This window comes from Triplophysa rosa, linkage group LG10 (assembly GCF_024868665.1).
Source record: "Triplophysa rosa linkage group LG10, Trosa_1v2, whole genome shotgun sequence".
Taxonomy (NCBI): Eukaryota; Metazoa; Chordata; class Actinopteri; order Cypriniformes; family Nemacheilidae; genus Triplophysa; species Triplophysa rosa.
In genome coordinates this window covers 1,525,657-1,551,439 of record NC_079899.1, presented here as the reverse complement: position 1 = coordinate 1,551,439, position 25,783 = coordinate 1,525,657, and the positions used below count along the sequence as shown (strand labels likewise).

General features: G+C 46.5%; 1 protein-coding gene and 1 long non-coding RNA gene across 2 annotated transcripts in view; both read left to right on the top strand.

Moving 5' to 3' along the window:
- Positions 1–25,783, top strand: part of LOC130560094 (NACHT, LRR and PYD domains-containing protein 3-like) — an 81,000-nt gene that overhangs the window by 15,411 nt on the left and 39,806 nt on the right. The gene's annotated exons all lie outside the window — the stretch shown is intronic.
- LOC130560097 (uncharacterized) lies at positions 7,978–11,661 on the top strand. The gene is made up of 3 exons (XR_008963652.1): positions 7,978–8,178; positions 8,589–8,684; positions 8,759–11,661. It is a non-coding gene; the product is annotated as an uncharacterized LOC130560097 (long non-coding RNA).

Genomic DNA, 25,783 nt, shown 5'->3' with positions numbered 1-25,783 from the left:
TGTGTGTGGAGTGTTTTGTGTGTGGGTGTGTCTGTCTTCTGTGTTTTCAACCTTTTCTTGTTTTTGCAGGTACAACTTTGATTGTTTTGCTTGTAGTCAATGTGTCTCATGTACAGCTGCTTTGTAACAATGAAAATTGTAAAAGCGCTATATAAATAAAGTTGAGTTGAGTTGAGAGTAGAGTAGATGAACCCGAAAGCTGAAATTCTAAGCTTTACCAAACTTGAGTGGGTTATTCCCAAAGAGTGGGCAACAGCAAGTGAAGTTTGTAGGCATATTTCTGGCCATTTTTGTTAGCGATTTTGCTACATCTACTCACAAAAATAGTTGTTATATATTTACGGTAGGAAATTTACTAAATATCTTAATGGAATATGATCTTTACTTAACATCCTAATTAATTTTGGCATAAAAGAAAAACATAATTTTGACCCATACAATGTTTTGCTGGCTTTTGCCACAAATATTACCGTGCTACTTAAGACTGGTTTTGTGGTCCATGGTCACATTTAAACAGTACTCACCTCTCCTTAGTATTGCCATTATCATCAGACCCTGATCTGCTAATTATGGCTGAGTGTAAATGGCATATGTCAGTAAATGAATACTGGTTTGATATGATTGTTATAGCCACTCTGTCGAAGTCCTCGACAACAGCTAGGCCCAGAGAAACATAGAAAACCAACCTGGTCTCATAGGAAATACAGTATCTCACAGAAGTGAGTACACCCCTCACATTTTTGTAAATATTTTATTAAATCTTTTCATGTGACAATACTGAAGAAATGACACTTTGCTACGATGTAAAGTAGTGAGTGAACAGCTTAATTAGCAGTGTAAATTTGCTGTCCCCTCAAAATAACTCAACACACAGCCATTAATGTTAAAACTGCTGGCAACAAAAGTGAGTACACCCCTAAGTGAAAATGTCCAAATTGGGCCCAAAATGTCAATATTTTGTGTGGCCACCATCATTTTCCAGCACTGCCTTAACCCTCTTGGGCATGGAGTTCACCAGAGCTTCACAGGTTCCCACTGGAGTCCTCTTCCACTCCTCCATGACGACATCACGGAGCTGGTGGATATTAGAGACCTTGCTCTCCTCCACCTTCCACTTGAGGATGCCCCACAGATGCTCAATAGGGTTTAGGTCTTTACCCTCAGCTTCTTTAGCAAGGCAGTGGTCGTCTTGGAGGTGTGTTTGGGGTCGTTATTATGGTGGAAAGGCAAAGACTCCAAAGGGAGGGGATCATACTCTGCTTCATTATGTCACAGTACATGTTGGCATTCATGGTTCCCTCAATGAACTGTAGCTCCCCAGTGCCGGCAGCACTCATGCAGCCCCAGACCATGACACTCCCACCATCATGCTTGACTGTAGGCAAGACACACTTGTCTTTGTACTCCTCACCTGGTTGCCACCACACACGCTTGAAACTTATCTTGGTCTCATCAGACCACAGGACATGGTTCCAGTAATCCATGACCTTAGTCTCTTTGTCATCAGCAAACTGTTTGCGGGGTTTCTTGTGCATCATTTTTTGAAGAGGCTTCCTTCTGGGTCAGCCATGCAGACCAATTTGATGCAGTGTGTGGCGAATGGTCTGAGCACTGACAGGCCCACCCCTTCAACCTCTGGAGCAATGCTGGCAGCACTCATACGTCTATTTCCCAAAGACAACCTCTGGATATGACGCTGAACATGCGCACTCAACTTCTTTGGTCGACCATAGCGAGGCCTGTTCTGAGTGGAACCTATCCCGTTAAACCGCTGTATGGTGTTGGTCACCGTGCTACAGCTCAGTTTCAGGGTCTTGGCAATCTTCTTATAGCCTAGGCCATCTTTATGTAGAGCAACAATTCCTCAGAGAGTTCTTTGCCATAAGGTGCCATGTTGAACTTCCAGTGACCAGTATGAGAGAGTAAGAGCGATAACACCAAATTTAACACACCTGCTCCCCATTCACACCTGAGACCTTGTAACACTAACAAATCACATGACACCGGGGAGGGAAAATGGCTAAATGGGCCCAATTTGGACATTTTCACTTAGGGTTGTACTCAGTTTTGTTGCCAGTGGTTTAAACATTAATGGCTGTGTGTGGAGTTATTTTGAGGGGACAGCAAATGTAGACTGTTATACAAGCTGTACACTCACTACATTATATTGTAGCAAATTGTCATTTCTCCAGTGTCCTCTGTACACTTTTTGCAGCGACACAAAATACATACCATTAGGTACATATTGCAACCCGGTACAATTTCCAACAACAGTAACGTTAAAAACACCATATTATATTATATTGGGGTGAAATGATTTTGAATTTAATCAGATGTCATATTTTGTGTACTTGTTTACTTGTTATTATTTCATATATACAATTTAGTATTTATTTGAGCACGTAACCTGACCCCGCCCCTAAACCTAACAGTTTGTATATTAAACAATATAAAACACAAAACATAATAGGAAGATATGGCTACGTATGCTGTTTATTCAAAAAGTGCTGATGGTCCATATTTACAAAGTGTACAGAGGTACGTATTTCCTATGATACCAGGTTGGAAAACGTCTTGGTTACGGATGTAACCTCTGTTCCCTGATAGAGGGAACGAGACGTTGTGTCGAACCGACAGATGGGGTTTGACTTGAGAACCTATCGTCTTCCGACTAACTTTTGAAAAGGCCAATGAAATTGGCGAATGAAATTTGCATGCCGGACTCCGCCCCGGTTATCCGGGTATAAAAGGAAGATGGCGTGCTGCTTTCATTCACCTTTTGGGCTGAGGAGCCTGAGAGCATCTCTCGACTGCTGCAGCGGGCGGCCAGCATTGTGGCATAAAGGACACAGCGTCTCGTTCCTTCCATCAGAGAACAGAGGTTACATCTGTAACCAAGACGTTCCCTTTCTGTCTGTCTCTCGAAGTTGTGTCGAACCGACAGATGGGGTTTGACTTGAGAACCTATCGTCTTCCGACTAACTTTTGAAAAGGCCAATGAAATTGGCGAATGAAATTTGCATGCCGGACTCCGCCCCGGTTATCCGGGTATAAAAGGAAGATGGCGTGCTGCTTTCATTCACCTTTTGGGCTGAGGAGCCAGAGAGCATCTCTCGACTGCTGCAGCGGGCGGCCAGCATTGTGGCATAAAGGACACAGCGTCTCGTTCCTTCCATCAGAGAACAGAGGTTACATCTGTAACCAAGACGTTCCCTTTCTGTCTGTCTCTCGAAGTTGTGTCGAACCGACAGATGGGGTTCCCATGGAAAATGCCACGGCGCTGTGCCGCGTCACAATCTCTAGCAAGCGAAGCTGACTGGCCTAGGCGTGTCAGACGTGAGCGCTAGCGCGAAATTGTAACCGTCCAGTGGAGAGGTAGGGGCTCTCGGAGCTTTTTGAACAAAGCTGGGAATCCCCTGCCACCGGCCGTCACGGGCGGAGGCCTTCTCTAACGGCCCAGCAACGTAAGGGTCACTGGGGAAGAGCTATTTCCTCGCTGAGGAAACGCGCTACGGAGACCACTTCCTGCCGTAGGGAGGAATTCAGTGGAGACACCAACATGGTCTCGCCGGCAGGGGAGAACTCATGGGAGGAGTGTGCGGACTGTAAGGGAGTACCGCAAGAGGTGGAGCCCACCTAGGGGAGGTCACGGGTTACCATCCTGGGAACGAGACCATGAAAATACATCATACGGAACCACCCTGCTGGGGGGTTACTATGTGTGGGGCACTAGGTCCGGTTAGAGCAATATGCTAGATAATTCAGTTGATACCCGGCCTGAGGAGACAGGGCTGCTCCGCCCAGCCCACCACCAGGAAGTGCTTAGTGATGGATGAAATGCCTATTCTTCACCCGGTGGGGAAAGAAGGGGGGCGGAAATAGCACACTTACCCACCTATGAGGGGGGGAGGTGTTTTCGCAGGCGTACGCCCTACCGGTTGCCGGTCTTACCTGATGGTACCATGCAAGACTCGGGCTGACACCGGTTCCACGTGGAAGCTGTAGAACCTCGCGAAGGAGTTGGGCATAGCCCAACTCGCAGCTCTGCAGATGTCTGCCAGAGAGGCGCCCTGATCCTGTGCCCACGAGGAGGCTACACTTCGGTTTGGAGACAGCCCTCCCCTTCTGCTGATCTCCAAAACAGACAAAGAGCTGCTCAGAGCTCCTGATGCTCTGCGTGCGGTCAAGTAGAGGCGCAGTGCGCGTACTGGACACAACACGGATGGGGTTGGGTCTTCCTCCCCGGTGGGGAGTGCCTGCAAGTTCACCAACTGGTCCCAAAAAGGAGTGATGGGAACCTTGGGCACGTAGCCGGGCCGTGGTCTCAGGATCACGTGAGAGTCTCCAGGCCCGAATTCTAGGCAATCTGTGGACACAGATAATGCTTGTACGTCCCCTACCCTCTTGATGGAGGCGAGTGCCACCAGGAGGGCCGTCTTCATCGTAAGATGAGAAAGAGCGGAATCTCCCAGGGGCTCGAAGGTCCACATCAAGGTCCCAAGAGGGTACGGAGCGCGGACGAGGCGGATTCAGCCTTCTCGCGCCCCTTAGGAACCTAATGACCAGGTCGTGCTGTCCTAGAGACGTACCAGCAACTGGTTCGTGATGGTCGGCAATGGCGGCTACATACACTTTCAGTGTGGAAGGGGAGAGGTTACTCTCAATTCTCTCTTGTAGGAAGGACAGCACGTTCCCGATCGAGCATCTCCGCGGGTCTTCTGCTCGAGAAGAGCACCAGGACGAGAAGTGTTGCCACTTAAAGGCGGCAGGGGCCCTAGCCTGAGTAATGGTCTCAACCATTGCTGGGGGTAGGCCATTCAGAATCTCCTCGTCCCATCCAGGAGCCAGACGTGGAAGTTCCAGAGGTCTGGTCTCGGATGCCACAACATGCCCTTCCCCTGTGAAAGAAGGTCCTTCGTCAGGGGATTTGGCCATGGGGGAGTTGTCATCAGGAGCATTAGCTCTGAGAACCAAGTCCGGTCTGCGCAACTAGTAACACTTGATGCTCCTCTTCCCTGACCTTGCACAGAATCTGTGCAATGAGGCTCACTGGGGGGAAGGCATACTTCCGCTTGCATCCATGCTGAGGGGGGCCTCGGACAAGGAGTACCATAGCGGGCAATGGGTGGTGTCCAGGGAGGCGAACAGGTCTACCTGTGCCTGCCCGAACTGCACCCAAATGAGCAGGACTGTGTGGGGGTGGAGATGCCACTCTCCACGAGGCGTCGACTGACGAGAGAGCGTGTGAGCTGTCTGGTTTAGGTCTTCTTCACCTATTGGCTCCACCAGAGGAGGCGTCGGGCGAGTTGTGTTAACTGTCGTGCGCGAATGCTTGAGCACGTGCTTGTCAAGCACGTGCTTGTCCTGCATGAGAGGTTGTAGCCCATTCAGTGCAGGTAGCCCAGCCAACAATGACGAGGGAGGATCGAGACATGAAAGTAGGCATCCTTTGCGGTCGATTGCCATGAACCAATCCTGACATCTGATAGACGTCAGGATGTGCTTCTGCGTGAGCATCCTGAACGGCAGCTTGTGTAGGTGCCAGTTCAGGGTACGCAGATCTAGGATGGGGCGCAAGCCCCCGCCTTTCTTGGGGACAATGAAGTACGGGCTGTAGAACCCACTGAACATCTCAGCTGGAGGGACGAGCTCGATCGCTTCCTTTGCCAGAAGGGTGGCGACCTCGGCCCGAAGCACGGGATCACCCTTGCCTCTGACTGAGGTGGAGAGGATGCCCCGAAACTTGGGCGGGCGTCTGGCGAATTGGATCGCGTAGCTGAGACTGATCGTATTCCCTAGCGACTGTGACGGTTTGGGAAGCTCTAGCCAGGCTCCCAGGGACCGAGACAGGGGGACTAGGGGTTTGATCTGCTTCATCGACCCCTCGGGGGGTGGTTCAATGGCTGGCAGTGCGGATCCCTCGCCGTGGGGAAGCCCCACCCGGCTATGATGCAGCTCATCGATCCATCGGACCGAAAGGTGCTGAGGGCTACTGAGTATGCCCGATATTGTGTCCCGCCGTTCTGTAGAGGGTGAGAGCGGCTGTGAAAAACACCCAGAGAGAGAGGTAACTCTTTATGTGAGAATGTGGGCGCTAGGCCCCCGGAGGGGCCCAGCAGGTGTTGGGACGGGGCAGGGAATGTCCCAGTCCAACTGACCAGCGATGGAATGGCTGGGGTCGGGCCCGATGGTATTCTCGACCTCCCTGGGCTCCTTCCATCAGGGCCGCTTCTGCTTCCACGGTGGCTGCTGACGGGGTGGTGGTCTCCTCCTCGACGTCTTCTTCCGGGGGGCCGCCTGAGTGGGGAGCGCTGTAGCCTGAGCCGGCGTCAAAGAGGACCGGGGATGCTGGGGAGCAGACGCCGCACGGGATCTCGACGGCCAAAAGGCGGCCGAGTCACGGCGGGGCAGGATGTGTTTAATGGCCTCCGTCTGCTTCTTCACTGTCGAGAACTGCTGCTGGGAGAAGTCCTCGACAGTGTCGCCGAACAGCCCCATTGCGAGATGGGTTTTGCCAGAGGTTTTGCCAGAGCTGTCTCTCCTGGACCACAAGTGTGGACATCGCCCGACCCAGAGCCTGCGCGGTCACCTTGGTCGCAAGTAGGGCTAGGTCGGTGGCGGTGCGGAGTTCCTGCATAAGTGCTGGGTCAGTCTTACCCTCGTGGAGCTCTTTCAACGCCTTGGCCTGGTGAACCTTCAGGATGGCCATGGGGTGGAGAGAGGAGGCGGCTTGGCCCGCAACAGTGTAAGCCTTCGACACCAGAGATGCCAAAAACTTACACGCCTTGGATGGGAGTCTAGGTCAACCTCTCCAGGTGGCCGCCATCTGCGGGCACAGATGTACCGCGACGGCACGTTCCATCTGGGGCACATCGACATAGCCCCTAGCCGCCCCACCATCGAGGTAAGTAAGGGCGACGGAACTAGTTTGACGTGAACGAGCCTAAAAAGGGGCATTCCAGGTCTTACTGAGCTCCTCATGCACCTCCGGGAAATACGGGACTGGGACCGGGCGCAGCTTGGAGTCGCGCTCAGACCTGAGGTACCACGTATCCAGCCGCGAGCGTTGGGGAAGGGGCGGTGCGGTGCACTGCAGCCCAATACTCGCGGCGGTCCGGGTAAGCATGGCTGACATTTCGACGTCCGCCTCTTCCTGGGCTCAACCCCCCCGAGGGAGGGAGCTCCGAGGAATCGTCGGGGTCGGATGCCTGTAGGTCATCCTCCGATGCTGCAAGGGACATCTCATCATCATCACGCACCATTTCCGAATACGTGGCTGAGGAACAAGACGGAGTGGGACCGCCTCCTGGGGAACGGTCAGATGAGCGAGACGGGGCGCAAATGGTCCGCGAGCCTGTGGCTGACGGATTACCGCTCACGGTAATCCCTATATCACCCTTGCTGCTCACCTTAGCGGACTGCCGGGCCGTAGCCACTGCTGTCACGGAACGGGAAGCAGACGAGGTGGTGGCTGGGTCCATAAAGAACACAGCCACCCGTGACCGCAAGGTCTGGATCGCCATCCGCACGCAGTGCGGGCAGAATGTATCCATGAAGGCTGCCTCAGCGTGCCAGACACCCAAGCACTTGAGGCAGATCTCGTGTCCATCCCCCTCCTCGATTAGTGTATTGCACCCACGGGAACAGCGGGACATGCCATGCTGGAGAAATTTGCTCTTTTAGATGAAAAAAACACCTCTGGAACTGCCGAGACGCTCAGGGGAAGTTGCTGCAGGAAGGGACAGTCCGCTGCACAACGTCGTAGGATTCCAGCAGTCAGGAAAATCAGAATATCTGTACTTTTTGTTCATCCAATCGAGGGCTCCGAAGAACAAAAGGTGAATGTATGCAGCACGCCGTCTTCCTATTATACCCGGATATCTGGGGTGGAGTCCGGCATGCCAATTTCATTCACCAATTGTAATGGCCTTTTCAAAAGTTAGTCGGAAGACGATAGGTTCTCAAGTCAAACCCCATCTGTCGGTTCGACAAAACGTCGAGAGACCGACAGAAAGGGAACTGAGTACACATTTATAAAAAGAAGCAAAATAGTTTGTAGTAGGACTATTTTCCTGTGTCCTATTCTTCCAGTACATTTGCAAGTATTGAGGTGAAGAACTTCAATCCTGCCATAATGGAGAGCCTTACTGTTCTTCTAGTCAACAAGGAAACAGACAGGTACAGTATGTAGTCCTTTATCATTCCCATCAACTTTGTTATCATATAAGAGAATCATAAATATTTGGGGGCAGTCGTGACCTAATGGTTAGAGTCGGACTCGTGACCAGAAGGTTGCCGGTTCGATTCCCAGGGCCGGCGGGTAACGACTGAGGTACACTTGAGCAAGGCACCTTACCCCTACTTGCTCCCCGGGTGCTGCAGTGATAGCTGCCCATTACTCCGGGTGTACGTGTGTTCACGACTTGCTGTGTGTGTGTGTTCACTACTCTCTGGATGGGTTAAATGCAGAGGTCACATTTCGGGTATGGGTCACCATATCTGACTAATAGGTCACTTTCACTTCACTTTTTCACTTATAAATGTTGAATGGGCATGGAAAACAGTTAACAGGTCCATTTTGGTTGCAGATCAACATGTTCTGATGAGTCACTGGAGAATCTTCAATCTATCCTTAATTCTGGTCCTCTCAAATCAGTTAGTTACAAATGCAGAGTAGTTCATCAGTAAGTTACTACTCAAGATTTTATCAGAATTATCCATGCGTCTAAGTATTTACTAAACTTTCTTTTGTTCTCAGGGCAAAAGTCAAGGATTGCATTGATGATCAAAAGATTCTTTGTGGCAACTGTTGGTAAAAATCGAAATCCATCTGTGAACTAGAATTTTTTTGCTATTATTTTTCTGTTTTGTTTCATACTTTAATTTTTCTAGATAATGTATCTGAAACATGATTCTGAATCTTGACAATATTGTCATATTTTGACACTGTTACTGGCTCATTATATTACATTTTAGGGGGGTTTCCCAGACAGTGTTTAGATTTAGCTAAGACTAGGCCTTAAATTAGGACATTTCAGTGTTTTTTACAAACATGTCTCACAAAAAAACATTACCTGTGTGTATTTTGAGACAAAACAATGACACTGATGTATTTTAAGATGTGTCAGTGCAAGCTGATTGGGACTAGTCTTAAACCCTGTATGGGAAACCACCCCATTATAAACTGATTTTAATTCAGCAATTTATTAATCTAGATTTTTTTAAATGTAAAATTCCAACTTGTGACTTGACTCTTGTTGAATGGCTGTTGTGAATTTAGTTTTTTTCTTTTTATTCTTACTTTTCCCTCAGTACTACACGCTCCATATTTCCAAGTACACTATATGTATATCCCTATCAAAGAGTATAGAATTCCAAGAGGCGATACTCAATAGAACATTCCATCGTGCCCAGTAGCAGCCCTCTGCTTCTGCCATTTTGGTGTGAAAGTGACTCGGCAGTGCAATAGGTTTTTGCTGTCGCGATGGCAATATCAGCTGCTTTAAAAAAAATCAAAGCTAAAATCCAACCTGAATGATGACAATACATGATGACAAAACCTTTGCTCTCTTGAAACCATGTGTGTGTTATCAAGTATTCGCATAGTAAACACTTTATTAATACCAACAAATTAAGGACAAGCATCAGAAAAATTGGCAATGTTGAACAATAACTGGGTAGTTGACGAATAAATCGTGTGACATAGCAAGATTTAGGTAACAAACTGTAAAAATTACATTATTTTATATTTTTAATGTTTATGTTTATAATATAAAACAGTATAAGAGATTTTTTTTTCTTTTTTTTCCTAAATTTGCATATTAATCTGTCAAATACCCAAATTTTTATGGAAAAAGCTAATGGTTCACAATGGTAGGCCTATTTTAATGGAAACCATTAGAATTGGGTTTCTATTGTTTTTTCAGCAGTAATACCCTTGCTAAAAACAATAGAAACCCAATAGAAACCATCACAGAAATTCTAATGGCTACCATTATGAACCATTAGCTTTTACTAGTGTGTTTTTGGTATTATTCCAATAGGATTTAACATTATTACCATTGAATTATTAATATGATTTTTTTCAGCATGGTGATATAAAATCATCATGTTTGTAGTGTGTTCCAGGGGATTAAAACGTGCAATATATATTTCAGACCTAGTGGAGAAAAAGTAACTAATAATTGTAATAGTGAATGTGTAAAGTTGCATAAAATGGTAATACTCAATAAAGTAGGCTAAATGGTTGGATTCCACAACTGATAACATAAACGTATATAAGACAATACAAAATTTACTGTAGGTGTCAAAAAATTTACTGAGGACTTAATTTGAGAATTTTCTATTGCGCTATTCTGTATGCCTGTGCTACTTACCAGCTGCCATTTTTCACCCCACACTACTAGTGGCTGTTTCCAAAAAAGAGTTTTGTCTCTTGGTTCTTTGTCCCTACATTCCATTATACACGATATGCCACACTACATTACCCATAGTGCTTTGCTCTAGGTCTATAAATAGACCTAGTTTTTTCACAAGAACTGTGATGATGTTCAACGGTCATTAGCATTGTAAATCCTCAAAAAAACAATGTCAGCATTTTTCCAAAAAAAAAACCATTTGTAAACCTATACTCTGTATTATATTACCTTTGCATCAAATTACAAAAAACTGTTGAAGTCCCAGTGAAATTAAAAATTACAATGCCTATTTTTTCATAAAATATTGTAGCGTTTATTGTAAATAAATTATCAATGTGCGTCATTCTCTTTTTAAAAGTCGTTTGCCCTCGTAATCTTTAGTCAAAATCTGAAAATGAAATGCCCTTGTCAGACTCTGTCTATCTTTATTTTATTTTGTTGAAAGTAGGCCTAGTGAAAACACTATCATTGAGCAAATGAGAATGCAAAAAATATATTTGTGGTTGTCTCCCAGTCACCGCTATAGAAGTTTACCCAACTATGGTGACTTCATGGCGAAGTGAAGCTTTCTGAACCACCATTTTGTTCAGCAAATTTGTATCTGAAAAAGGATCTTAAGCTCTTAGCTTTTCGAATCAGAACTCTACTATGACCTCTGCTGGTGAAAGTGAGGGGAAGCACTGTGTCGCAAAATGTTTCACAATAGAACAACGCATTCATTTTAGAATCAATAATGAAGATCAGTAAATTAATAAATCAGTATATTAAGTACATGGCAACAATCTGTTTCGTTGCATACCTCTTGTAATAATAATATTATAAATATATAATATAATAAAAATAACATTTTGTATTGTTGATGTGGACATTTCTTTCTGTTTGTAAGTAAATAAATGCAGGTGCATGCACATGATTATATTACATCTGTAGCAGTAACAAGCCAAGACAACGCATTTTTAAACCTTTGAATCAAAGTGTGACGCAGTCACGTGGGTGAGTGTGTGTGAAATGAAGCTTCGACGTGATTTCGATTAGTTGTTTTTGTATGTACTTATATGGATTGTTTCCGATTTTAATGTAATGCTTTGTAGTGACACAAAACCATCCTGTGCATTGCCCTCTTCTTGATTATCCTGCTTAATTGTGATTACCTATTTATCTACTAAGGATTGTTTTATGTAATGTGAATGAACATCTACAATTGATCCAACTGAAATACTGAAGTTTAATAAAGAAGAATAAGGACTGGTGTTTTCGTCCTGTGTTTTAATGAGATACACCACTGAGTTTCTACGTATTCGTGAACTTTGGATACAAATAACAACAAGTATCCAACAGGTTGTACATACATCTCTTTATCCTACTGCCCCATTGAACTGTCAGTTAGTCTTCAGAAAAATCCTTCACATCGTCCAAGTTTATGTCTTCCAGTGCTACTGGACCTTACTGCAGCATTTGATATCGGGTCAATGACGTGACGCTTTTTTTTGTGTCCCTGTGGTTTAATCACATTTAAAAGTGTTAAAATGTTTAAATAAATTTGCAGATTACTTGCATACATTTTCTTTTCTGAGGACCGAAATTGAAATTCTGGTTTTAATTCATTTTGAGAGAATACTTTGGGAATGATTGCAGAAATATCTATGTGGTGTAACCTTAAAAACGTGATACCAAAAAATGTATCTTGTTTAAAATAGGTGAAATTAATAAAACCATCATCAGACCATATCAGCTAGCTGGCATATACTTACATAAGTCCTCTTTAATAGTAAATCAAAGAAAATGGAACACCATTGTTCTAAATAGTATAATAAATTTGGGGAATCATGTGAGTTGAGTCAAATTCATGAAATGTCAAGATGGTGTTACCACCATTCGAGGAGCAATTTTGGTAATATTATGCAAGAAGACATGTGACAGGAAATGAAATCACTGTGAAGAACCCCTGTTGACACTAAGTGCTGCATTCAAAGGTTAGAAACTATTTTTAAATGTGAGATAATTTGACATTTTAAGGGTATAGTCAGGTATTCTTAGGTATGCATGCCAAATGGTATGACCCCAACAATACATTGATAATTCATCATTATTATAAAAATGAGTATTAAATTTAAAATTTTCATTTTAACTATTACCATCAAGGCCATTGTTTGGTGTCCATTTATGCCTGTCAAATAGTGTAATGTTACACTATTGGACTTCTATAACAAACCTTTTTGTTAGGGGCCAATTTAATCAATGAATTAATAAATTAAGTGCTAAAAGAAATGATTACATTTCTGATATTTGATAGTTAATGCGATATAAGACTATACATGCATGCACTGGGTGTTGGAGGCTGGCACAGAAGTCAGGAACTAAAGGACTAAAGTTGTTGTTTATGTTTTATTGCGTACAAAAAAAGATTCTTCTTGCTATACCTTGTTTTTGCAGGTACAACTTTAATTGTTTTGCTTATAGTCAATATGTCTTATGTACAGCTGCTTTGTAACAATGAAAATTGTAAAAAACGCTATACAAATAAAGTTGAGTTGAGTATATAAAATTAAGGTTGAAGCCTTGTTGTCACATGGACTATTTTAATGATGTCTTTATAGTATACTTAACTTTCTGTGCTTTGAGTGTATGTTGCATTGCTGTCTACACACAGAAAAAAATAGTGCTTCAGTGGTTCTTTGTGTAACCGGGCCTAGTGGAGGGCCAATATAACTGACCATGCCACCGGGGACAAAGCCCACAAATTTTTTTATTAAGTTTTCTCGTTAGGACACACAGGTTGAACAGCAAATAGTGCAATGAGAATAGAGACATGACCTTCAAGTCAATCACTTTATTTAACAACCTCACAACAATAATAGTTAAGAAGAATATACAAATATCTCCAATACAAGAATAATTCAAGACACTCCTCGAAGGACCGCATAGTCAAAAACATTTAAAACTCGTACCAACCAAGTTGAAATATAAACCACAGGAGGAACCAGACCTGGGAGACGATAAAGACAAGAGCACAGGTCACTGGGCCTCAGACCAGCATTTAAGCACACACTACCACACAACATTACAAAAGGGAAAGTACAGTAAGTACAGGAAATCATACAGGCCACACTATACACACTATTAGTTACATGCAGTGAAGACCACCTCACGCGACCAAACAGTGAAGACAGGAGGAGACCCAGAAAACCCCCCAAGGACAGATAGCTTCACACAGGCTGGTCCCTGCAACAAAACCAAAAAGATGAAAAAGAACACTTTTCGTAATACACAAAACACTGGTTGGTAAAAAATGGTGGTTGGCATATACTTAACTCAAGTGTTACATTGACAGAACAAAACCAAACAAACAAATACAAAAGTATATTAATTAAACAAAAATAAATTGTAAGCAAAAAAGCAGGGCTTTTTGAACGGCCTATGCACCACCGGCCTCGTATCTCCCACGGAGGAGATTGGAAGCATAAAAGGCAGAGCGGCAGGAGCATACGGCGAGAGAGGACCGGGCACGGACATTAGTTAAGTTTTGTTTATGTTTGTGTTGCCGGCAGTCGTCTGCGAGGGGCTGCCGGCTTGTTACTTTTGTATTTTTGGTGTATTTATTTTTGATTAAATGTTTTAAATGTTCGCCGGTTCCCGCCTCCTTCCTTCCGTTTTATTGAGCTTTATTACAATGAAATCCCACATTGTAAATAGAAAGCAAGCTAGCACACTAATGCTATGCTAACGGCATTGAGTTAACTATCAATTTTGGTTTAGAATCTTCAAGTAAATAACAAGGACTGGGATATTGAGGTTTCAGGATAAGCTAGCAATGACAGTGATAAGTAACGATATTAAAATAAACTAATATTAAAACCAAGTGCAAGTGCAAGGATACAAACAAACCGCCAGCAGCGATGCAGCAGCTCTTCCAACATAAACACCAGCCAGAGGGAAAGAGACTATACAGTGAGTCACTGGGGGAGTCGCGAGAATTTAAAACGCCGGTAGATTATCCTACCTGCCCCTTAAAGTAAAAGTACTCTTATTCTTGTCACACCCACCCCAGGACTCAAAGGTCACCGTCCCGGTACCTTGCAAAACATTTAAACTAATTCCTGCCAGGCCCTAAAAATGACATGGGAAGAATTTACTACAGCTTGGCTAGCACCTTTTCTGCCCTCTGGGGGTCGTAGTGGCATTGGGAGGTTAAATGGATTAAAATGCTACCCCGCCCCTAATCTCCTTGACCACCTCTGCATGCTCTCGGTATTATCATTCCGACTATCTGCTACATGTTCCAGGCTTTGGGGGATTGGGGGATGGGCCACTTGTAACTGGGGCTCCTGTACTAAAATCTGATGTTTAGGCCCAATCCCAATTCTACCCCTTACCCCTACCCCTCCGTTTGGCGCGTTCACGTTAAGGGGTAGGGGTGTCTCAATTCTCTTTTGGTTGGAGGGGTAGGGGTAAGGGGAAGGGCCAGATAGCCCTTCAAACGAAGATTTTTCGGGACCTCACTTCAAACGAAGGGCTAAGAGAAATTTCCAACATGGCCGCTCACTCGAGCAAGCAGACCCATAAATGTAAGTAATTTTTGCCATTAATAAGGATTTTTATGACAATTTTTCCTTTTATGTATGTTACATTTAATCTTGTGTTTGTATTTACTGTGATGTTCTTTTAACGTTTGCAAAAAAAATCGCTAAAGTTTGCTAGCCGACAGCACTGATTGCACGATATTAGAAAATATATTTTTATGTCATATACCCGGTGCATCGGCGCATGTCCTCTGACGTGATGAGCTAGCAACGACGTATATGATGACGTATAACAGTGTAGTAGTGGTGTCCCATTTCTTAGAGGAAAATTTGTAGCCCTTCCCCTTGCCACTTTGTTTCAAGAGGCAAGGGGAAGGGGCAAGGGGTAGGCGAAGGGGTAGAAAGTAGAATTGGGATTGGGCCTTAATTTCTTCAACTAAGGGTGGGCAAAAAACTTGCTCTCCTTAAGGTTCCTCACTACATTCAGACTCATGCCAGCTCGCTCAACATGGGAATCGAAGATGGGCCTTTCTCCAGCACCAGACGAAAAATCACTCCCTGCTCTTCAGATACATCCTACTCATAGTGTCCCCGATGTTGACAGCTTCCCCAATGTTGACAGCTTCTCCGTGGGCTGTTCAAGTCGTTCAGGCTTTGTTTTGCCAATCAAGAAGGCGTGTTAAGCTGTATTCTGTTCGTACCAATCTCAATACATACTTAAGCGGTGCCTCTGCACGGGCGCGGCAAGCGTCAGCCCTCGTGTGAAGTCCTCCTCGTATGAAGACGGACGAGTGTAAAGACTGCGACTCTACCTGCGCGACTCCACCAAGCAAAGACACCGGCAAGGCACATTAGTACCTTTTGCTTTCATTCAATTGTATACTATCATCATGTGTTTCCAGTTTATTCCTGTACTCCATCGCAGACATTGTTCTCACCCAAGACGCAACTCACTCTCACGCGTGTCCCATTCACACCTCCCTTTTGACACCTCTGTCTCTCTCTGTGGGTCTCTGGAACTGTCAGTCAGCTGTGAACAAGACTGACTTCATCCATGCTTTTGTTAGCCAGTATGACATTCACATTGTAGGTCTTACTGAGAAATGGATTCGTCCTGAAAACTCAGCCACACCCACTCCTCTCGCCACAAACTCCTTCTCTCACTCTCCTTGCCATACTGGAAGAGGAGGAGGCACAGGTTTGCTTTTCAACAATAATTGGAAATATTCCCCACTATCTTCTCAATGTAACAATTATTAATATGAATACCACGCTGTTAATATCACTTCTCCCACTCAACTCAGTGTTGTTGTAGTTTACCGCCCCCCAGGTCCTCTTCACAACTTCATCGAAGAGTTCGATGTGCTGCTCTCATCATTCCCGGAAGATGGCTGCCCTCTTGTAGTCTTTGGGGACTTCAACATCCACCTGGAGAAACCCTATGCGTCTGACTTCCACATCCTCACAGCCTTGTTCTACCTCACGTGCTTTGCCACAGCCGAACATTCAAACAAGCCCAGGTCACGCCCCTACTTAAGAAACCCAACTACTACCGACAGTTACAGAGCTGTCTCTCTCCTCCCATTTATTGCTTATTAAAACACTTAAAAGGGCAATTTTCAACCAGGTGAAATTCCTACCTATCCCAGAATAAACTACTGGATGACAAGCAGTCTGGCTTCAAAACAAACCACTCCACTGAGACTGCACTGCTATCGGTCACAGAAGCACTGCGGCTAGCCAAGGAGGAATCCTTGGTCCTGATTCTGCTAGACTTATCTGCAGCGTTCGACACTGTCAATCACCAGATACTGCTAGCAACTCTGTCACATCTAGGAATCTCAGGCACTCCTCTAGGCTGGTTCAAATCCTACCTCTCCAGCAGATCCTTCAGGGTGTCATGGAGGGGCTCGCTGTCCACTGCTCACCACATGATCACTGGGGTCCCTCAGGGATCGGTGCTTGGACAGCTGCTTTTTTCCATCTACACGACATCCTTGGGACCCATCATACGGCACACGGCTTCTCGTATCACTGTTATGCTGACGACACCCAGATGTATATCTCGTTTCACCCAGACAATACCACTGTAGGAGCTCGCATTACAGCCAGCCTAGAAGACATCACAGATTGGATGAAAGAGCATCACCTCCAGCTGAACCCTGCCAAGACAGAACTACTTGTGTTTCCGGCACACCTCACTGTGCAACACGATCTCACCATGCAACTTGGCAATACCACAATCACTGCTTCCAAAACAGCCAGGAACCTCAGAGTCATATTTGATGAACAGCTGTCCTTCAATGATAACATTGCAAAGACAACGCGGTCATGCCAATATGCCTTATTCAACATTAGAAAGGTTAGACCCCATCTCACTGAGCATGCGGCACAACTTCTTGTCCAGGCCCTGGTAGTCTCAAGGTTGGACTACTGCAATGCTCTCCTTGCTGGTCTTCCTGTAAAGGCTATCAAACCACTCCAGCTGGTTCAGAACGCAGCAGCATGCCTAGTCTTCCAACAGCCCAAAAGGACTCAAGTGACCTCCCTATCCATCTCTCTTCACTGGCTATCGGTTGCAGCCCGTATCAGATTCAAGTCACTAATGTTTGCCTACAGGACTATTACTGGATCTGCACCGGCGTATTTAACACCCTCCTACACCCCATAAAGAACCCTGCATTCAGCAAACAAGCGATGTCTTGTATTGCCTTCTCAAAAGGGAAGTAAATCACTTTCCCGCTCATTCTCCTTCACAACTCCTTCCTGGTGGAACATTCTTCCTATCTCAGTCCGGTCAACCACATCTCTCACAACATTAAAAAAACTACTTAAAACCCATCTCTTCTGTGAATACTTGACAGACAAATGAAAAAAAATAAAAAAATAAATAACCCTCTCTCTTTCTCTCAAAAGGTATTGGTCTGGCTTTTGTTGAAACTAGTAACTTTGTATTAGCACCTATTGTATTATTGCTTCTGTATGACATATCGCTTATTTCTCCCTGAACTCTCTGTAAATTGCTTTGGATAAAAGAGTCTGTAAAATGACTAAATGTAAATGTGTTAATACTGAGGGACGATTAATCTCAACTGAGTCTTCAGTAGTACCATTATACCCCTGAAGGAGCTGTCCTAGTTCTGAGCAGTGCACATTCTTTTCTTGTCCCACTCCATTCTGTGGCCTTAGCTTATAAACAGTTCGTCTTGGTTACGGATGTAACCTCAGTTCCCTGATGGAGGGAACGAGACGTTGTGTCAAACCGACAGATGGGGTTCGTCCTTGAGAACCAATCGCTTCCGACTACTTAGAAAAGGCCAATGAAAATTGGCGAATGAAATTTGCATGCAGGACTCCTCCCCCGGATATCCAGGTATAAAAAGGAGACGGCGTTCTTCATTCATTCACCTTTGTTCTGAGGAGCCTGAGACCTCTCACGACTGCTGCAGTGGGCAGCACGTGTTGTGGCAAGAAGGACACTGTCACAAACTCTAGCAAAGCGATGGTGACTGGCCTGGGCGTTTCAGCCGTGAGCGCTACCGTGAAATTGTAACCTACCAGTGGGTAGGTAGGGGGTCCCAGAGCTTTGCTTGAAAGGTGGGAAGGCCCCTACCTCCGGCCTCACAGGGGGCGGCCTTGTTTCTCTAACAGCGAGAAGCCGCCTGGTACCGTAAGGCGCTACTTCCTCAAGAGGGGGATGCGCTACAGAGACCACTTCCTACCGGAGGGAGGACCTCACCGATGGGGGAGAACTCATGGGAAGAATGTGCAGACTGAAGGAGACTGCGAGGTGGAGGTCCACCTAAGGAAGGTCATAGGTTACCAAGGTGGGAACCAGCCCTGTTGGGGGGTTGCAACGTCTGGTAGCACTAGGTCCGGTTAGAGCTATGTCAAATAACTCAGGTGGTACCCGGACTAAGGGGCAGGGCTGCTCTGCCCAGCCCGCCCACAGGAGGTGCTTGCTTAGTGATGGATGGAGTGCCTGTTCTTCGCCCAGTGGGGAAAGAATGGAGGCTGAATAGTACTCTGACCCACTTGAGAGAGGGGGGAAGGTACCATCATAGGCGTACACCCTACCGGTTGCCGGTCCTACATGTTGCCATGCAGGACGCGGGCTGACACCGGTTCTACGAGGACGTTGTCGAACCTCGCGAAGGTGTTGGGTGTAGCCCAACCCGCAGCTCTGCATATGTCTGTGAGAGAGGCGCCGCGTGCCAGTACCCACGAGGAGGCTATATCCCGGGTGGAGTGAGCTCTCACTGCGAGTGGGCACGGGTGATTTTGGGATTGGTAGGCCATAGTGACAGCGTCCACAATCCAGTGCGACAACCTCTGCTTAGAGACAGCTCTCCCCTTCTGCTGACCTCCGAAACAGACAGAGCTGATCCGAGCTCCTGAAGCTCTGTGTGCGGTCTAAGTAAAGCAACACAACACGGACGGGGTTGGGTCTTCCTCCCCGGTGGGGAGTGCCTGTAAGTTCACCACCTGGTCCCGAAAGGGAGTGGTGGGAACTTTGGGCATGTAGCCGGGCCGAGGTCTCAGGATAGCGTGAAAATCCCTGTGTCCGAATTGTAGGCACGGAGAATGCCTGTAGGTCCCATACCATCTTGATGGAGGTGAACGCCATCAGGAGAATCATCTTCATTGTGAGATGAGGAAGTGTGGCATCACCTAGGGGCTCGAAGGGGGGCCTGGTGAGGCCCATCAGGGCCACATCCAGGTCCCAAGAGGGTATGGAGCACGGACGAGGAGGATTCCGCCTCCTCGTGCCCCTTAGGAACCTAATGACCAGGTCGTGCTGTCCTAGAAACTTTCCAGCAACTGAGTTGTGATGAGCGGCGATGGCGGCTACAGACACTTTCAGTGTGGATGGGGAGAGGTTAGTCTCGAGTCTCTCTTGTAGGAAGGACAGCACGGACCCGATCGCACAACTCCTCCTCGAGAAGCGCACCAGGATGTGAAGAGGCGCCACTTGTAGGCGTACAGTCGCCTAGTGGCTGGTGACCTAGCCTGAGATATGGTCTCTTCCACCGCCGGGGGTAGACCGCTCAGGATCTCCTCGTCCCATCCAAGGGCCAGACATGGAGGTTCCAGAGGCCTGGCCTGGGATGCCATAACGTGCCCTTCCCCTGGGTCCTTCGTCAGGGGAATCGGCCAGGGGGGGGCTGTCGTCAAGAGCATAAGTCCGGTTGGGCCAGTGTGGGGCAACGAGTAACACTTGATGCTCCTCTTCCCTGACCTTGCACAGGGTCTGTGCAATGAGGCTCACTGGGGGGAAGGCGTACTTCCGCTTGTCCCGCGGCCAGCTGTGCGCTAGGGCATCCGTGCCGAGGGGTCCCTCGGTCAGGGAGTACCAAAGCGGGCAATGGGTGGTTTCGAGGGAGGCGAACAAGTCCACCTGAGCCTGCCCGAACTGCACCCAAATGAGCTGGACTGCATGGGGGTGGAGTCGCCACTCTCCGCGAGGCGTCGACTGATGAGACAGCGCATCGGCTGTCTGGTTCAGATCGCCTGGGATATACGTGGCACGCAGGGAGCGGGTCACCTGCTGACTCCACAGGAGGAGGCGTCGGGAGAGTTGTGTTAACTGCAGTGAGCGAATGCCACCATGGTGGTTGATATACGCTACTGCGGTAATGCTGTCCATCCGGACCAGCACATGCTTGTCCTGCACGAGAGGCTGAAGCCGCTTCAGTGCGAGTGGCACGGTCCACAACTCTAGGCAATTGATATGCCATCACAGGCGAGGGCCCGTCCATAGCCCTGACACTGCGTGCCCGTTGCACACTGCACCCCAGCACTGCAGGGAGGCGTCCGTCATTACCATGACATGCCTCATAACCTGCCCCAGGGGAACCCCTGTTCGAAGGAAGGTCATGGAAAACCAAGGGGTTAGGGTGCGTCGGCAGAGAGGCATAATCACCATCCACCTGCTGCCGGTGTGCCACGCTTTCCAGGGAACTCGACTCTGTAGCCAGTGTTGGAGCGGTCTCATGTGCATCAACCCGAGTGGTATCACCCCCGCCGAGGATGCCATTTGTCCCAGGAGCCTCTGAAATTTTTTCAGGGGAACCGCTGACTGCTTAAAATGTTTCAGGCAGTTCAACACTGACTGGGCACGTTCTGTAGTCAGATGCGCTGTCATGGTGACAGAGTTGAGTTCCATACCAAGATAGAGGATGCTCTGCACAGGAGAGAGCTTGCTCTTCTCTCGGTTGACCTGTAGTCCCAATCGATCTAGGTGCCGGAGCACCAGGTCCCTGTGTGTAAACAACAGATCTCGCGAGTGTGCCAAGATAAGCCAGTCGTCGAGATAGTTCAGTACCCGCACACCTCTTCCACGATCTTCGTAAAGACTCGTGGGGATAGGGACAGACCGAAAGGGTCACAAAGGACACTGTACTGATATGCCTGACCCTCGAAAGCGAACCGTAGGAACAGGCGATGACAAGGGAGAATCGAGACATGAAAGTAAGTGTCCTTCAGGTCGATTGCCATGAACCAAGCGCTTCTGCGTGAGCATCCTGAATGGTAGCTTGTGCAGGTGTCTGTTCAGGGTACGCAGATCTAGGATGGGGCGCACCCCCCTCCCTTTTTGGGGACGATGAAGTACGGGCTGTAAAACCCGTTGGAAATCTCGGCTAGAGGGACAGGCTCGATTGCTCCCTTCGCCAGAAGGGTGGCGACCTCGGCCCGTAGTACGGGAGCATCCTGACCTGGCACGGGAAGTCGCCGCAGGAAGGGACAATCCGCTGCACCACGTCGTAGAACCGGCAGTCTGTAATTGCTAAGTAGTAGTGCGTCTTTGTACTTCATAAGCGAAGGCTCCGAAGAACAAAAGGTGAATGAATGAAGCACGCCGTCTCCCTTTTATACACGGATATCCGGGGGCGGAGTCCGGCATGCAAATTTCATTCGCCAATTTTCATTGGCCTTTTCTAAGTAGTCGGAAGCGATTGGTTCTCAAGGACGAACCCCATCTGTCGGTTCGACACAACATCGAGAGACCGACAGAAAGGGAACCCACTTTATCCAGGCACTTAACGACTTCATACACCTTAGAGCAGCGATTCCCAAACTTTTTCATTCCAGGACCCACCTAGACAGGTATGACCTATCTTGAGACCCACCAAAATATTTTTCAATGGAAATATGGGGAGAAAATACACAATCATCCTCTATAAGTAGAAGAGTTTTTATTTTCCCTAAATAGAATAAATGTAATTTATGCTGCAATACCAAACTCTCTAATGGTAAATATCAAAGCTATTGTTATTGCCAGTCATTAACTGACACTAAACTGTTTTTTATGTGTGTCATTCAAAAGTCAAGTGACTTTCCACGACCCACCTCATGCCACTGTGAGACCCACATGTGAGTCCCGACCCACAGTTTGAAAACCCCTGCCTTAGAGTACCATGTATCCTGAATTTTATGCCGGTCCAATAAATGATTTTTACACAAGACCAGTGTTCCAGCAGGCTTGAAATGCAGATTGAAACGCTCACATTGGCCATTCCCCTCTGGATGGTAGGGCGTAGATAGACTTTTCTGCACTCCATAGAGGTGGTACAAATGTTTGAACAGTTCCCTCTTAAAATTTTCGCCTTGACCAGAATAAATGCATATCGGTGCACCATAGACATAAAACCATCTCTCAGTCAAGATAAAGGAGAGAGAAACACAGGTCAAATATTAAATAGACTATAAATTGCAATATTAATTTTAAGTAAAACTTTAGAATTCTAATTTGAACCACTTTACGTAGTATTGCCAGTTTACGTATTTTTAATCTATGAAAAAGTTATTCTTACCTAGACAAATAACCAACCATCTATAACTTTTCAGTGCATTTTGTAATTTATCTTATAAGACCGAACAATGTTTTCTGAAACTCTTAATAATTAATAGAAAAAAAGAACAAAATAAAAGCACCACTTAAGACCAAACATTTTGTTTGTATTTGTCTCCAGAGTGCTTTAGAGTCTGAAATACATCATCTGCATGCTGCGTCCACTTACTCTCCAGCAGAGTATTGATAGTATAGCCTCGTCTCTTCACTTTCCCTTGGAGATCTCCTACAAGCCTGTGTAAAGGAGCAGCATGTTTAGCAAAGCCTTCTACAAACCTACGACAGTAGGAAGCAAAGCCTAAAAAAGAACGCAGCTCAGAAAATGTTTGGACGTCTCCATTCAGCCACTGTATTTATTTTGTCTGCATCTCCAGATACCCCTTGGGAAGAAATTACATAATAAATTCACACTTTATTTTAAGGTCCAATTCTCGGTATTAATAAACAATTAATTGTGACTTTTGCCTCAGTAAACTCTTAATTAGTTGCTTATTAATAGTTAGTAAGGTAGCTGTTAGGTTTAGGTATTAAGTAGGATTAGGGAAGTAGAATATGATCATGTTGAATATGTGCTTTATAAGTACTAATAAACAGCCAATATACTAAAATAGGCATCTAATAAGCAACTAGTTAATAGTGAGAATTGGTACGTATACCAAAGTGTTACCAAGGAATATTCTGCATGACTAAATTCTACATCCCTAATCCTACACAACACCTAAACCTAACAACTACCTTACTATTATTAAGCAACAAATTAAGAGTTTATTGGGGGGAAAGTCGTAGTTAATGGCTTGTTAATAGCAAGAATTGCCCCCTCTACTGAAGTGTGACAGAATTATAGGAATTAATAAGGAATTATATGGGAGTGGACTCAAGAATGTCAAGACAGCATGAATGCACGGATGCTCTGAAACAAGTGCTGCAGAATCCAACTGTACTTATCCAACCTGACCTGAACAAACCCTTTCACGTTCATACGGACGCGAGTAATGTAGGATTGGAGGCAATCCTTACACAACTCTATGCAGCAAGGGAAGTTAGGTAAATCGTGGACAATTGTACATTCATATAGATTGCCATCGGTCGACTAGGCAGACGAAGGGCTCGTATACCTGAATTGTACGCCAAATTCTCGCTCACTCTTATTATGATTGGGACTTTTTTCCCTTATCGGAGTTTAGGGGCCGTTTTTCCGGAGAGGCATCGTACGGACACCACAAGGGGTGGCAAAGTGCTGCGGGCGTGGACCCTCGCGCCACAAAGTGCCTACTCATCCCCTCACCACCTAATCTTCATCACCGTATGCCCGAGGAGCCTTTCGCTTCCCCCTGACCGCCTAACTCTGCCATAGTCTTCCTCACGTCCGCAGCGCGCCTAGACTTGCTAGTTTGCTGCCCCTTGCTGCCTATTCGTGGCGCGACACCCAAAAGATGCCAAAACGTCTCGCTCGCCACCCTTGCGTCCACAGAGCGCCTAGAGTTGGTAGATTGCTGCCCCTTGCTGCCTATGCGTGGCGCGACATCCAAAAGATGCCAAAATGTCTCGCTCGCCACCCTTGCGTCCGCAGAGCGTAGAGTTGGTAGTTTGCTGCCCCTTGCTGCCTATGCGTGGCGCGACATCCAAAAGAGCCAAAACGTCTCGCTCGCCGCCCTTCTTTCTTTTTTCTCTCCCTCACGGCCGTGGCGCCCCCTAGAGGAGCCGGGCGTCCTTCGTGACCTTGCTCGTTCTGTGCTTAGGGGAGGTTTCTGTCAGAAAGACGTCGGATACCCGAGCCAACGCGCGAGGGGGTTTGCGGGCCCATAGAGAACCACTAGAGGCAGGGAGATGTATGTAAAATAAGAAAAAATATTTAAGTTCACTTCCCGACCAAGCCCTCATCGGTATGTCGCATGAGGGCAACGTGACCAACTTTCTGTAATTGTTTCGGGCTCCTGGGGCCTCCGCGGCCCGTATGGGAACCTCTCACACCTGCAACATATCCTATTTCTCTCATAGGTGGCTATCGTACAGAGACCCCCGAACGGCCCCGGGGACTCCGAATGACCCCGATTCAAATTCTGTAGCTGCTCGCTGCCCCCTCATTCGGTTCCCAAAGTTTGAAGACGGTACGGCCTCGTTATGTCCTATATTGCACGTTTTGGGGACGTTGTGGCCCGTTAATATTTTCTGGAATATTTTTTGTGATTTTTTTTCGAGCACTTTCCGTACACCGAGGGGTACGGGCTTCGAATATGTGATGCGAGAGGGTGTGACGAACTTGCGATTCGAAGCCCCAAGGTTTTTCTACAAAAATAAAGCAGAATTTTGTTGAAAATGCTGTTCAGAGATGTTATTTCTGTGAAAAGTGCATTTGTAAAAACATAGAGCATTTTAATAGCCTGAAGTGTGCAATATACCAATATGGGGTGCTTCTAGGATACATAGCTGTAGGTTTGTCTACAAAAGCTGTTTACAGTCTTAAAAATTGACCTTTTACAGTCACATGGCCCATAGAGATCAATGCGAGGGAGAGAGACGTCTGAAAAATAATAAAAAATACTTAATTTCATAGCCCGACCTAGCCCTATCGGTATGTCGTCGAGAGCCACGTGACGCAACTTTCTGTTAGGTTTCGGGCTCCTGGGGCCTCCGCGGCCGGTACGGGAGCCTCTGACACCTGCAACATATCCTATTTCTCTCATAGGTGGCTATCGTACAGAGACCCCCGAACGGCCCCGGGGACTCCGAATGACCCCGATTCAAATTCTGTAGCTGCTCGCTGCCCCCTCATTCGGTTCCCAAAGTTTGAAGACGGTACGGCCTCGTTATGTCCTATATTGCACGTTTTGGGGAGTTGTGGGCCGTTTATTTTTCTGGGAATATTTTTTGTGATTTTTTTCGAGCACTTTCCGTACACCGAGGGGTACGGGCTTCGAATATGTGGTGCGTGAGGGTGGATGAACCTAGCATTCGAAGCCCCGAGGATTTTCTGTACAAGAATAAAGCAGTTT